The following is a 14,776-nucleotide window of genomic DNA, read 5'->3' as shown; positions in this document are numbered from 1 at the left end:
TTTAAAGACACTTAAAGAAAACACTTTTACCTGATCAGAGTCAAAACTTAATTGTTAAAGTGGCAGAAACTTTTTCTTTCTTTTCTCAAAATGTGCACATGTATTTGCTGAGAAGATAGGCTGTGAGCCGCCACATAAGGAAGTAACTGTCTTCCTCATCTCTACACAGTCACAATTTTCTTCTAAAGCAGTTAGAACTCAGTTATACTTATCTTGTTAAAATAAACATGTGTTTGTGGCTTAAGAAATAACCCCGAATTCCTAGGTTAACGAGAGTTATTTTTTTAAGATTCTTTTTATTTACAAGGATGTTTTCTGTCTGTCCTGGTGGGAACTGGGAACAGTTTACCACATCAAGACTTGAGCGGTTTTTGCTTCATTCGCCTTTTGCGAATAAAGTAAGGAACTAATCCAGACTCCTGGAGCGCTAGATCATTATTTTGAAAAATGATTGCAATGAATCAGTGCTTTATAATGTACTTGTATGCATCGAAAACAAAAACCAATACCTCTCTGACTTGTGATAAATATGGTTTACACTTGTGGGAAATAAAACAGCATATTGTGTGGTTTTGTATGACAAAATTATATTATGTTTCATATATTTTGATTAACTTAAGGGTGTTCTGGGAAGAGCATAGCTATGTGAAGTACAGCCGCTCCCTCCACCTCTCTGAGTACCTATTAGGTATGCCTTACGTCATCAAGTTACATATTCAGCATGGCCACAGGGTCTTGAGGGATGGGTCTCCCCAGGCATGAACATGCATGATCCATGGATGGTGGGGTTCTACCTCCCGGGGTGGCTGCAATCACAGATGAGTTGAGGAGTGTAAAGGTGTCTGCCACACAATAAGTTCGACAGAAATGTTAACCTTAACCATTTCCATTCCCTAGCAGATGTGGCACTGCCCTGGAGCATAAAGCAAGCACCGTTTGCAAGTCCTTTGGCCTACAAGTGTAGAGATACCACAGTACTCTAGAAGTTAACTTTTTAAAATAGGGAATTCCCGTTAGTTCAATTTTTGCACAATAAAGTTTTTTTTTTTTTAAAGTGATGTCCTAGCAGGAGTCAAATTTGCATAAAATGTGATTTCCCGCTAAGTCAAGAGAACCATTCTACTGCCTGGTCTGGAGCGGCCTCAGAAATGCTTATTTTCACGACCACTAGACCTAGCCATGTAACGTGAGCCACGTATATAATTAAAAATTTTCTACAGCCACATTTTTTCAAGGTAAAAAGAAACAAGGGAATTAATTTTAAGATGTATTTATTTTTCCCAATATGTCAAAATTATTAACATGGAATCAATATAAAATTATCATTGAGATACTTTATGTATATATATTTTTTCATGCTGAGTCTTCACATCCCAGGGTGTGTTTTACACGTACAGCACTTCTCAGCTAGGACTTGCCGTGTTTCACGTGCTCAAGACCTGTCTGTGGCTCAGGCTACTGTACTCAGCAGTGCAGATACAGAAAGTTTCCATCTCTGCAGCACAGCAGAGGCTGGTCTTGTTCATGTCTGTGTCCCTCAGCACTTAGCTCAGTGCCTCCCTGGCACACGGTAGGAGCATAGTGCACCGTTAGTGAGTAAATACATGCCCAGAGCCCACGCTTCATGTGGTCAGGCCAAAGTAAAAGCATCAGGACCCGGTTCCTGCTCCAGTTGGGATGGGAAGACTGGACATACAGAACTACATTCCCAAGAAGCTGTTAGGCATTGGCAAGGACAGTCAGAGCCATGCAAAGACTGCTACAATACTTACTGAGTGAGAAAAGCAAACTGCAAAACATATATAATATCAAGCCATTTTGTAAAATGAATATATATCCGGGTTCTGTCACTAACATGTGTATGTTAGTTTGTTCATAGGAAAAACAACCTGTTTATAATAATTGAGCAGCAGGATAATGAGTTGGGTTTTGAAGAATGGGAAGGATTTCAATAAAGATTGGGGGAAACTCAAGAATGTTCCAAAGAAGCACTGACTTTCAAAAAGGATTTGAGGGAGCTTATAATATTAAACCATATACAGAGCACTTCAAGACTCAAAAAGGGTTATGCTACACCATTTAGAAAGGAAAGATTATTGAACCAGAAGCCTAGGGTGCTACTGCTACTGCCATTGAGTAGTAGATCTATCTCTGAGTTTCCTAGCAGCTAAGATAAAAATGGCAATTTGTACATTGTTAACCTAAAATCCCAGGAAGCATGGCAATTTACTGAGAGAAACAAATATTTTTTGAGCCCTAAATTCAAAAGAGAATTTATTATGTGGATCATCCTATAAAGGTCACTGGAGAACACAATGAACAGTGATTTGTCAGCAAAGTCTGCTGTATGTTGACAAGTAGTCCCCAAATACATGACGCTGATGTTTGGGTGGGTTTGGAAACCATGGGATGGGGGTGGGGAGAGGGCGAGGGAAGAGGTTTATATATCCCAGGGCTTCTCTGCAGAGTGGGGGCTGCACAGTTGCTTGAACTGAGTGAGAAATGTAAGAGTGCCTGGCTACTCAAGAGTGTGGCCAGCATGAAGACCAGCAGCATCTTCGTACCGGAGGCGTTAGAAATGCAATCTCGGGCCCCACCTCCCAAATCGGAATGTGCGTTTTAACGAGGCTCAGGTGATTCCCGTGATCATTCTAATTGAGAACCGGGCAGATGAACATTTTTTGCTCTTGCTTCCTCAGCATCCATCCCTTTTCTGATAACAGTGCCTGGATATTCCTTGGGCACCCAGCTTCTCCCACTCAATGGGCTTTCAGGGGGCTACCCCACCCTTGTCTTCAGGGATTGACAACTTGATACAGGCCCAGCCCATTCGAGAATTCCATGTTCCACGACAACCAATGGTGCTTGGTTCAGTTATAGGTATGTACGTGATCCTAGCCGAGGCAGAGTCTGCCCTGAGGTTTTGCTGGAAAAATTAGGGAAAAGGCACTCTCTTTCCATAAGCGTTGATGTGGATGTGAATGTAGATGTAGGTATAGATGTGGACGTCGATGTAGATATGAATGTGGATGTGGATGTAGGTATAGATGTAGATGTAGATGTGGATGTGGATGTAGATGTAGTTATAGATGTGGATGTAGCTATAGATGTGGATGTGGATGTAGCTGTGGATGTGGATGCAGGTATAGATGTGGGTATAGATGTAGATAGGGATGTAGAAAACTGGAGCTCTTGGGAGCCATCCTGACATCATGAAGGGAGGGACTGCCTTTGAGTGAAGCCATCACAAAGGACAGCAGAGCTGAACAATGGAGACAATGTGATTCCTGAAGACATGTTTGAACACCTGGATCCAGCTATGCCTAAAACTTTCCAACCTCAGAATTTTTGTAATTCATGAGCAAGTAAATTCTCAATTCTGCCTAAGCCAGTTTGAGTTGGATTTCTGCCACTTGTACCCAAAGAGTCCTCACTGATTCTTGCATATTCCTGGGCCACACTCTGGATTGAATGAACTAGAGTTTCTGGGGATGTAGGCCTGGAATCTGCATTTCTAACAATTCTTTAGGAGATTCTTATCACACTAAAATTTGAGACCAACCAATGTAGTGGAATGAAGGTCAAACTTGGGGTCTGAATACTTGGGTTTGGATCCCAGTTCTGCCACTGACTGGCTGTGTAACCTTGAGTAAGTCACTTCCCCTCTCTGAGCCTCATTTTCTTCCCTGTATGATAGAAGGCACTTGCTTCTCAAGCTTGTGGGACAGAGATGTGAAAGGCTTTTTAAAATTTCTGAAAACACATGTTTCTTGTCTAATCTGATTCGAAACCAGGCTCTGAGAGCAGAAGTGGCCTGCCTGGCCCCAGACTAACTTAGAACAGCTGATCCCTGACAAAGACACTTGCTCAGGTCACTGCTGAACTCCTGGGACCTGAAACCGGCTCCTCGTCCCCTCAGCTTCTGCAGGTGCTGCATGGAAGGGAAATGAGAAAGTCCAGCTTGCTTGGCCTGGCTGCCTCCCATGGTCACCGTGCTGGCTGTGGAGGCCTCAGAGCCGCCTCCTGAACTCTCAGAGCCAAGCCCAGGTCCTGCCTGTGCATCCTGTGGATTGGGCGGGAGATGGTTTTCTAGGAGCTTTTAGGCTCAAGCAGAGGCTTGTGAGGGCTGGGGGAGAGGAGCCCTGGAGTTTGGTCCCACCTCTGCCACAGACTCACTGTGTGACCTCAGGCAAGTCCCAGCCTCTCTCTGGGCCTCAGTTTCCCCAAATATGAAGTGAGATGTTGGATGATAAGTTCTCTGAAGGGAACAGCTATAGTTCTTTCCTGAGTAGCATCTACTCCTTCTTTTGACAACAGCTCCCCAGTTTTCTTTGGGAACCACCCTTCCCCCATTCTCAACCCATGGATTGCGGTAAAGCTGACTTCAACCTCTGGATGTAGGGGTGGGTCTGTGACCAAGTCTGGCCAATCAGTAATAGAAGTAGAGATGGGCATGTGACTCAATCCTGGCCCGTGAGCATCATCCGTTTGGCTGGAAAAGAGGCTTGTAGTTGCAAACAGAGCCAAGAAATGAAGAAATACAGATTCTCCAGCCCTACCTGAAGTTGATGTGCTCATGGACTTTCCAATAACCCCCTTCTTCTGTTTGAGCCAGTTTGAGTTAAATTTCTGCTCCCTTAAACCTCAAAGGGTCCTGCCCAGTGCAAAGGAAATTCTTACAAGGGATTGCAATTCATACTCAAGTGTTAATGGCTTAGGGAAAAGACTGCCTTGATAGGAAGTTTGATGGAAGAAAGTAAAGAGAGTACTAGACCCATTAGAGTAGGTGAGGGTGTGTGAAGTATGGACCCCATGAAGATGACGGCACTGAAGCCATGCTTAGAAAGGGCTTCCATATATATTTGTGGAATGAATATATTGTGTTCAACCCTCTCTAGGCCTGACCATACTTGGCTGAAGTCAGCAGGACCAGAATTATGAACCCACCTGTCAGATGGGGAAATGGAGGCCCATGGCAGAGAGCATCCCCAGGTGATCAGTGGCAAGTACAACAAGAACTCAGCTCTCCTGCCTCTCATACTTCACTGGGTCAGCCTCAGAAGCTGCAGTGGGGAAAGGGGAGGGGGGATGAGTTAACACAAACAGGAAGCTTAGGAAGGCAGACCGCCAGAGGCCCAGGGCTCAAGACTGTCCAGTTAGAGGAAACTTCCCTTCTCTGAATAGCTCAGCCATGGGGGTGGGGGAGAAAGCATTTCGCTATGAGGGACCAAGTCCCTGAAGAGTTTTCAGGAGTGCAGAGCCCTACAGCTCCCTCTTCTCGAGTTCCCTGACTGTCTTCTGAATGAACCAGCCAAACCTCCAAGTGACTGTTATCCATAATGGACATTTAGGGGTCACCCCTGTCTCCCCATCTCTTCCCTTTTCTGACCCTCAGCTTCTTTCTGATCAAGAGCTCAAAACTTTGACTTTGCAAACAGGAAGGGACTGGAGAGACCTTTGTTTTACAGATGGAAGCAGCAGCCCCAGAGAGGGCGGGTGTCATGCCCTGGTTTACAAAAAAGCAAGTGACAGAGCAACACACTGAAGAGGAACTCGGGCCTTTGGTCATTTGCCTCACTTGGCCAGAGGGTTGGCTCTGAGATGCATGTGTTCCAACCACTTGTTCCAAACATGTAGTAAGTTTTTAGCATGTTCAATGTTACCTCTGGGTCAACTCCAGAACTCAATGTTACCTGGTCAACTCCAGAACTCAAGGGCACTTGCGAGCCTCCTTAGAATAATACTATCTTTAAGGTAGGCAGGGGGCAGGGAAGTTTGGAAAACATAGGATGGGATTTGAAGCCAGAAAGAGCTGGGTTTGAATCCCCATTCTGCCTCTTACAGAAGTGAGCCTTTTAAAAATATAAGTCAAGTCATGTCGCTCCTCTGCTCAGAACCTCCTGGGGCTGCCATCTCACTTGGAGTAAAAGCCCAACTCCCCTCTATGGTTGGCAAGGCTCCATGACCTGGAATCCCCTCAACCTCACAGTCCTGTCTCCTCCAGCCCACCCTTGATTTTTCCATTTCAGCCACACTAGCCTCTTGCTACTCTTCAACTCACCAACCATGTGTCCACCTCAGGACCATTGCACATGCTGCTTTCTGGAATGTTCGTCACCCAGAAAGCCTCTTTCTCTTCATGTAGATCTCTTTGCAGATCTCACTTTCTCAGAGGGGTCTTCCCTCATCACCCTGGCTAAGATAGGAACTCCGCTCCCAACTCCCAACACTTTCTGGCCCCTTCCCAGCTCTATTCTTCATGGCTTTAACCACCACCTAACGTGGCAATTCTACTGAGAGCAGAATTGACAAATGGCCCCAGCTTCTGTGCTTTGAAGACCATCACTGTTGCCATGGGCTGCTCCCAGCCAGGGACTGAGTGTGGCGGGGATACTGAGGCAGGCCCGTGCCAGGGGGACCTCTGATAGGAGACTTTGGCTAAGGGTTCTTTGACAGCCTTGCCAACCTTCCTTAGAACTGCCCTGCAGCCTAAGACACTTCCACCTTCCCTTCCTTGCTTGTTCTCTTCCTTCCTCCCTCCTTCCTTCATTTGGAGTCAGACGTGCCTGCTATCTGATGGCTCTCCTAGCCTCTCCTAGCTTCTCCCACAGGCATTCCCTCTAATCAATTTCTTGCACATTTAATCTCTCTGAGAGTCTGCTTCTCAAAGGACCTGAACTAACACACCTATTGTTACCTGTGGATGTATCATCTGTCCTCCCATAGAAAGTAAGATACATGAGGGTAATGATTGTTTGGTACATGGCTATATACTAGTGTGCAAAACTAAGACACAGTAGGTGCTCAATAAATTCTTGACTAATTGAACAAAGTGCCCTTTAGCTGCCAGGGTGCCCTAGATTTCCCCATTTAAACAATAGTTACAAATGTGTGTTTAAACTGAGAAGGACTCTCCACGTTTGTTTATCTCTGCTTGGAGAGGAACAAAGTCTTTCCTCGATTGAAGCTGAGTGGAGGTGGCCCCCTTCAGAAAGGACATGGTGGTCAGTTCGCCCCAGGGACAACTTTTCACTTCAACCTCCCAACGTGCTCCGAGGTCAGCTGCCCCCAAATCTGTCCTCAGTAAATGGAAACTTCAAAGCCAAAGAAACACATCCTCTGACCCTTTTACACGTATTCTTTTATAGTTGACAAAGCCTATTCTTTTCTGTTTTGGTGGGTATGTGTTTTTGTTTTTAAAATTACCTTTCATCACCTAGTAAAACAATACACCGTCTTTGTTAAAAATGAAAACAAGGACTTCCCTGGTGGTCCAGTGGTTAAGACTTCACACTTCCACTGCAGTGGACCCAGGTTTGATCCCTGGTGGGGGAACTGAGATCCTGCATGCCTTCCTGGGGTGGCCAAAAAATTTAAAAAAAGAAAAATTGAAAACAATACAGCGAAATCTAAGGCACCCTTGGAGTAAGGCTTGTAAGGTACCCTTTACAGGCTCTCCACGGCCACCCCTCCCCCCTCCAGGTAGCCTCTGCACGTGCGTCTGCATACATGTACTATATCAGAGAAGATGCTGTCGGCGCTCTGCCCCATAGCTCAGCGCTTCACCATTTCCGAACACTCGCCGGACGTCCAAATGCTAGCACTTGCATCTCTTTGCCTAAGAGATTTCTCTGTGGCCCTTGGTGCCTGCTGTGCCCTTGAGCTTGGCAAGTGGAAGTGCTAGAGAATCACCATCCCTCAGGAGCAGCCCTCGACCAGTGGCTGACAGGAGCAGGCAGATAAATACCCCAGTTCCTTTGCTTCTCAAGCGCGGTCATCAGCTCCCAGTGGAAATGAGCTCCAGGTGCCCACAGCGGGACTGGCTTGATAACACACCTTGATTGGCTGCCTTCTCTCCTTGTTTTGCTTCCCCACTCTCCTACCAGGGTTTTCTGGGATCTGCTCCCAAATAAACTAAATAGTAAATGCATTTGAAATCTTTTCTATGGTCTGCTTCTGGGCCAACTCAATCTGAGACATATACGCCTATAGAAAATATGGAGTATCTTTTGTGTGTGTTCACATCAAAGGAATACTGTTCTGCACGCATCATGAGGCAGTATTCTTATTCCCATTTTTTAGATGAGGAAATGGAGGCTCAGAGAGGGAAGGAATTTGCCTGATGCATCACGACTTGTATGAGGCAATGTCAGCGCTCAGACTCAGGTCTCCTGTGCTCCGTCTCCTGTGCTTCACTGCTCTGGCAGAGCAACCTGTTCTCTTGGTTGCACCTAAGTCTCCTGGACCAAAGGATTTCATGGTGATGGTGGGAGCTCGGGCAGGTGTCATAGGGCAGGATTAGGAATGCAAGCCCCTGTGCAGTGCCATCCAGAGGGTGCAGCATGTGTGGCCACAGCCACTGCCAAGAACGGGGCACGTTTTACATTCAAGCAAGGGTTTCTTCTATATCATTACCCGTGCCTCTGAAAGTACACTAAAACTCCCAGTCCTGGGGTGGAGGGAACCGGAGAAATGGGATGGGGATCAAAATGCTGTGAGGGGGGACTTCCCTGGCGGTCCAGTGGTTAAGACTTTGCCTTCCAATGCAGGGGGTGCGGGTTCGATCCCTGGTTGGGGAGCTAAGATCCCACATGCCTCGTGGCGAAAAAACGGAAACATGAAAACAGAAGCAAAGATTGTAACAAATTCAATAAAGACTTAAAAAAAAATGTGCTGTGAGGGTTTGCTTAGAAAGACAGAGGCTAAGAGAGATTGTACTACTAACTTTGTGTGTAACTTTGGGAAAGTTACTTACCCTCTCTGGGCCTGACATTTCTTTTCTATTTAAAGGGAGCCCTTGTCATGATTGGAGGGCTGGGCTTGAAAACTCAAGTGGCTATAGGGGCCCACAGGGCCAGCCACATGAGGAAGGTGGTCCGGGCAAGGGTGCCGCAAACCGGACAGCTCAGGGGCAGTCTACAGGGCAGCCCCATTCAGCATCACCAACGCTACCATGAGTCAATAGCAGGGGAGTACAGGAGATTGGTCTAGAACCTTGGGGTTCTAGTCCCAGGGCTGTCAGCTCCTCCAGTTTTTCAAGAGAAGACAGAAATCCAGATTTATGTGAGCTCTCTTGACTTTAAATGTTAGCAACTAATTTAAAAAGAATCACTTTGTGGGGTCAATTGAAATACACCTACTTGCTGAAATACCTCCTAGGCAAGGGAGGGAGGGACTGTTCAACGTCCCTCAATTCCGTATTTTTGAGTGGCCCTACTATGTGCCAGGTGCCAGGTGTTAGAGATACAGTAGTTTAGGAGACAGACATGTCTGTGCCCTCATGGGACTTAACTTCTAAAATAGCTTAAAGTCCAAGCCCTGACCAGTCCTCTGAATGCAGACAACTTTTTCCTCACCCTCTGGGGTAAGGGGCCCCACAGAGCATCCTGATTGGGGTGAGATTAAGATTCATGCTTCCCACGCCCATTAGGATGGCTCTAATAATATATATATATATATATTTTGCGGTACGCGGGCCTCTCACTGTTGTGGCCTCTCCCGTTGCGGAGCAACAGGCTCCGGATGCACAGGCTCAGCGGCCATGGCTCACGGGCCCAGCCGCTCCGCGGCATGCGGGATATTCCCGAACCGGAGCACGAACCCGTGTCCCCTGCATCGGCAGGCGGACTCTCAACCACTGCGCCACCAGGGAAGCCCTCTAATAATAATTTTTTAAAAAGGAAAATAGCAAGTGTTGGCCACAATGTGGAAAAATTGGAACTCTTGTACATTGCTGCTGGGAATATAAAGTAGTGGAATACAGTCTGGCGATTCCTCAAAAGTTAAACATGGAATTACCATATGACCCAGAAATTCAACTCCTAAGTATATACCCAAGGGAACTGAAAACAGGTGCTCAAATATATGTACATGCATGCTCATGGCAGCACCATTCACAATAGTCAAAACGTGGAAACAACCTGAATTTCCATCTACAGATGAATGGATAAACAAATTGTAACGCATACATACAATGAAATACTATTCAGCCATAAAAGGAATTAAATGTGTCAGTATTTAACTGGATGAACCTTGAAAACATTACGTTAAGTGAAAGAAGCCGGTCACAAAAGGTGTGACTTTGTGTGATTCCGTTTACATGAAATATCCAGAATAAATTAATCCAGCGATACAAGAAAGCAGGTTGGTGGCTGCCAAGGGCTGAGAGGAAGGAGGAACAGAGTAACTGCTTAACGTATGGCGTTTCCTTCTGGGATGACGAAGGTGTTTTGGACCTACACAGAGGTGCTGATTGCACAACACTGTGAACGTGCTAAATGCCACTGCATTGTTCACTTTAAAATGGTTAATTTTATAATGTTATGCGAAGTTCATCTAAAAATAGTTTTAAAAATTACAAACTACATAAAAGTGCTTTGCTAGGATGGTTAAACAAATTATGGTGCCTCCAAACAGTGGAATATTATTCAGCCATTCAGAATTCAAGGATGTTTTAATGACATGGAAAAATGCTTACAATGTAATACTAAGTAAACAAGTGGGATAAAAATTGTATATGCAGCATTTTACTAATTATGTTAAATAAAATGTGCACAAAAAGAAGACTATAAAAATAAGCTAAAATGTTTGTTATCCAAAATTTTTTTAAAAGATTCATGTTCCAGGAATTCCCTGATGGTCCAGTGGACCGTCCCTGACTCCCCGAATTCCCTGACTCAGTGCTTTCACTGCTGTGGCCGGGGTTCAATCCCTGGTCGGAGAACTGAGATCCCACAAGCTGCGAAGTGCGGTCAAAAAAACAAACAACAGCAAAAGTTTCATGCTTCCACTGCTTCAGCATCTACTAAGTGTCAGTCATAGTGAACGAGACAAATGAAGATTTTTGCCCTCCTGCAGCAGAGAACAGGCGACAGTGGCCCTGGGTCTAGAAAGAGCTGGAAGGTCAGCAGAGCCAGATTCTTTCTTCTCTATTCTCTGCCCCAGACTCCCTGGGTGACCCTTTCATGCCTCAGTCCTCCTCATACGCAAAAGCTGCCCCTCGGGAGAGCCATCCAGCCTCTTGGTGTTTCCCCCTAGAAACACCTGTACATGCACCCAAGACCACACATCCAGGCTGGCCCCAGCAGTATTGTGTGTTGTCGTGAACCCATGGAATAACCTGTATGTTCATCACCAGGGGAATGAGAAGTAAGGCAGGATGGTCCCCTGCTGGGATCCTCCACTTAGAAGGAATAAACTAGAGCTCTGTTTCTTATCCTGGCTAGACCCTGACAACTTAATGATAAGAAGGCAAGGGAAAATGAAACTGCAGAAGAATCGCACAGTTAGATAGCATTTATGTAGATCCTTAAAACACGAAAAACAATTTTATATATTGTTTATGTACCCACATATATGTAATACATTTTTTAAAGGCACAGACAGGAAGCACTGTAATTCATGACAGAGGTTGCCTCTGGGGAGGAAGAGAAACAGAACTGAGAGGGATACAAGGTGGGGAGGCTTCAATTTTAACTGTTACTTTTAGTAATATTATTTTTTTAAAAACTGAAGCAAACAGGACAAAATGTGAACATTTGTTAATTCTGGGTGGTGGGTTCCTGGGATATTTAGTATATTATTCTCTTCACTTTTCTGTATTTTAACCTCACCCCCCTCAAAAAAAAAGGATAGTGAAAATAAAGCAGTGAAGAGAACCAGTATCTATTGAGGGCTTTCTCTGTTATGGCCAAAGTGGTCCTCAAAGTGTGTCCCCGGGACAGGCAGCATCAGTATCACCTGGGGATGCAAATTCTTGGGGTCCGGTGCCAGACTTACGGAATCATGAACTCTGGGGTCAAGACCCAGAAATTTGTGTTTTAACAAGCCTTCTAGATGATTCTGTTGTTCTGCTAAAATATGAGAATCACCGGGCTAGACTGTAATAGCTATGACAATAGTTAACCCGTATTAAGCAATTAGACCTGTCAGTTCTCTAAGAGCGTTCCTTCAGCAACTCAATCTAATCTTCAGAACAACCCTATGAAGGAGCCATATTTTAATTATCCACATTCTACAGTTGTGGAAATGGAGGCACAGAAAGGCTAAATCCGCTGCCCAAGGTCCAACAGGCAGGTTGCTCCCAGAAACCCTTTACCTAACCACTACACTAAACTGTCACTTGCATGACCTCTAACATATTCTAGCTCACTGCAGCCTTGGAAGAAAGACTTAGTAGCCCTCTTTGGCAGATTAGGAAATTGGAATTTAGGGAGGGAGAGTGACTTGTCCAAGGTCTCACAAGGAGGAAAGTCAGGGGCCACACATCCTGTTGTCTGTCCAGGAGGTTTTGGGGTTTGACCTAGACCCCCTGGGGATCAGGGCCTAGCTGGGAGGAGGAGGGAGCTCAGCGAGCTGACCCAGCTGCAGCCCTGCCTGGGCTCGCACCGTCACGCCTACGGCCAGCTGTCCCCTTCCCCACTATGGCTGCCAACCCGCCGTGACCGTGACGGTCACCCACCCCCACCAGGAACCGTAAGGGCCTTCCCCTCCCGGGCTCCGTGAAGCCTTTTTTTTTTTTTTTTCCTTTTGCAAAAGGGGAACCTGGAGTGCCCAGAGAAGTGGCGGCTCAGGCACAAAGTCACCCTACAGCTTTCCCAGGCTCGCCGCCAGGCAATTCCGCTGTTCATCTGGGCACCCTCCCCCGCGGGTCGGCCCCCGCATCCCACCTCCTGTCCGCCGCTCCCACGAAGGTCCCTTTCCCGGGCAACCCAACCTACGCGGCTCACCACCCCGGGTTCCCTCCGCAGCCCGAAGACCCTCAGGTCGAGGGTCACGGGCCGCTGTCCCCGAACCCGTGTGCGCTGCACTCACCTGGGCGCCCGCTCCTCGTCCCGTGGGCAGCCCGGATCCTCGCAGCTCGAGCGCCCCCCCAGCTCGGCAGCCCCCGGCGTCCCGGGCGCTCGTGCCCTAGGGAAAATGGACTGACTTTCGAGAAGAGGCTGGGGCTGCGCTCCGAGGGGCTTCGGGGCAGCGCGTCTTATGGGGCCCCTCTCGTGCTGGACTGTCCGCGTCCCTCCCACTTGCTTCTAGTTCCCGGCGGTGCGCCCGGGGTGGAACCAGGGACGCGGTGTCGCCCACAGGCCATCTGGGCTCCTTAGCCGCGCCCGGGGTGATGCTAACCCCGCCCCCAAGTGTCTTAAACCCGCCCCCGAAGATTCTAACCCCACCCCAGGGACTCTAATCTCTGTCCCCACCTCCTAAAATCCTAATCCCGCCGCCTAAGGATTTTTTTAAACACCGCCCATCCAAGGTTTCTAACCCTGCCCCCAAGAATCCTAACCTTGTCCCTGAGGGATAATAACCCCGCCCCCAAGAATTTTAACCGGTCCTTCAAAGGTCCTAACCCCCAAATAACCTAACACCTCCCCCAATGTATTCTAACGTTGCCTCCCATCGCCCTAATCCTACCCTAAAGGATTCTAAACCCCACCCTTCCGAGAACCCCAACACCTCATCTCCTCCTCCTGAGATCTTAATTCTGCCCCAAAGGATTTTGAATCTCACATCTGAAGGAATTTTAACCTCGCCTACCGGAGGTTTCTAATTCTGCCCCCAGGATTTTAATCCTGCCAACGGAAGGATACTAACCCTTTCCTTTTTTCTTTTTTTCTTTTCTCCCGGTACGCGGGCCTCTCACTGCTGTGGCCTCTCCCGTTGCGGAGCACAGGCTCCGGACGCGCAGGCTCAGCGGCCATGGCTCACGGGCCCAGCCGCTCCGCGGCATGTGGGATCTTCCCGGACCGGGACACGAACCTGTGTCCCCTGCATCGGCAGGCGGACTCTCAACCACCGCGCCACCAGGGAAGCCCCTAACCCTTTTCTTGAAAAGATTCTAACCCAGCCCTCAGGATTTATTACCCTACTCCTAGGGATTCTAATCTCTCTCCTGAGCGATCCCACCCTGTTCCCATAAGATTTTAATCCGCCCCCCAGGGTTCTAATCCGACGCATCCAAATATTCCATCCCTGCCTTCCAGGGTTTCTGATGGCACCTATCAAAGGATTCTAAACCTTTTCAGGAGGATCCTAATCCCACCCTCATCATTCTCACAGGATTCTAAATCCACTCCTCCTCCCGCAAGCATTCCCCACCCTTCCAATCGCCACCTCCTAGCCCGGGCCCCTCCCCACACCGCGTCCCAAGCCTTCCCGGCCCTTCTGTGGTCTGCGGTTTCCGCTCCGCAGGCCCCTGGCGAGTCAAACGCCAAGCAAAGTTCTTTGCCTGCAGGAACCAGACTGCCTTACTCCTTGCAGGCTTCCTGGCAGCTCAGAGGAGTTCGAAAGTTGAGGGGGCGGCAAGTGGGGCTGGAGGGCACAGCTGGAGGCCGCAGATGAGCGAGATGTGCCCAGGGCCAGGCAAGGGCAGAGCACATCTCCTCCTGGAAAGAGAGGGACTGTCGCCTTAAATTCTGCTGGACACACCTCCAAAATGTACGGGAATCCTACTGTGTCTCTGTAGTCCCACTGCTACCAGCCAGTTCAGGCCACCATCATCTCTCCATTCATTCATTCAGCAAGATTGTGCTGGGCGCTGGGCTACACAGGGCTGGCTTCTTGGCCTCAGCACTATTGACATCTAGGTCCTGAAGTTCTTTGTTGTGGGGTCTGTTTTGTGCATAGTAGAATGTTGAACAGCATTTCTGGATTTAATCCACTAGATGCCAGTAACAACCCCCTTCCCCAGTTGTGACAGCCCAAGTGTTTCCAGACATGACCAAACGTCCTGGGGGGGAGGGGGACAGACCATGGATGAGAAAGATAATGACTCTGCTCT

The 14,776-nt window shown here is 47.6% G+C and overlaps 1 protein-coding gene across 3 annotated transcripts in view; it reads right to left on the bottom strand.

Moving 5' to 3' along the window:
* The window catches only part of HCK (HCK proto-oncogene, Src family tyrosine kinase), a 39,470-nt gene extending 26,400 nt beyond the window's left edge, over positions 1-13,070 (bottom strand). For 2 of the 3 annotated variants that reach the window (XM_030830948.3, XM_030830949.3), the window contains exon 1: positions 12,814-12,844. The gene's annotated coding sequence lies outside the window, so the exon portion shown is untranslated. Of the gene's footprint in view, positions 1-12,813 lie in introns of all 3 variants that reach the window. The other variant, XM_060285020.2, reaches the window with a different exon arrangement.
* Positions 13,071-14,776: the final 1,706 nt, after the last annotated feature.

This window comes from Globicephala melas, chromosome 15, assembly GCF_963455315.2.
Source record: "Globicephala melas chromosome 15, mGloMel1.2, whole genome shotgun sequence".
NCBI classification, from domain to species: Eukaryota; Metazoa; Chordata; class Mammalia; order Artiodactyla; family Delphinidae; genus Globicephala; species Globicephala melas.
Note: the sequence above shows the minus strand (reverse complement) of the source record. Positions and strands in the feature narration are given on the sequence as shown.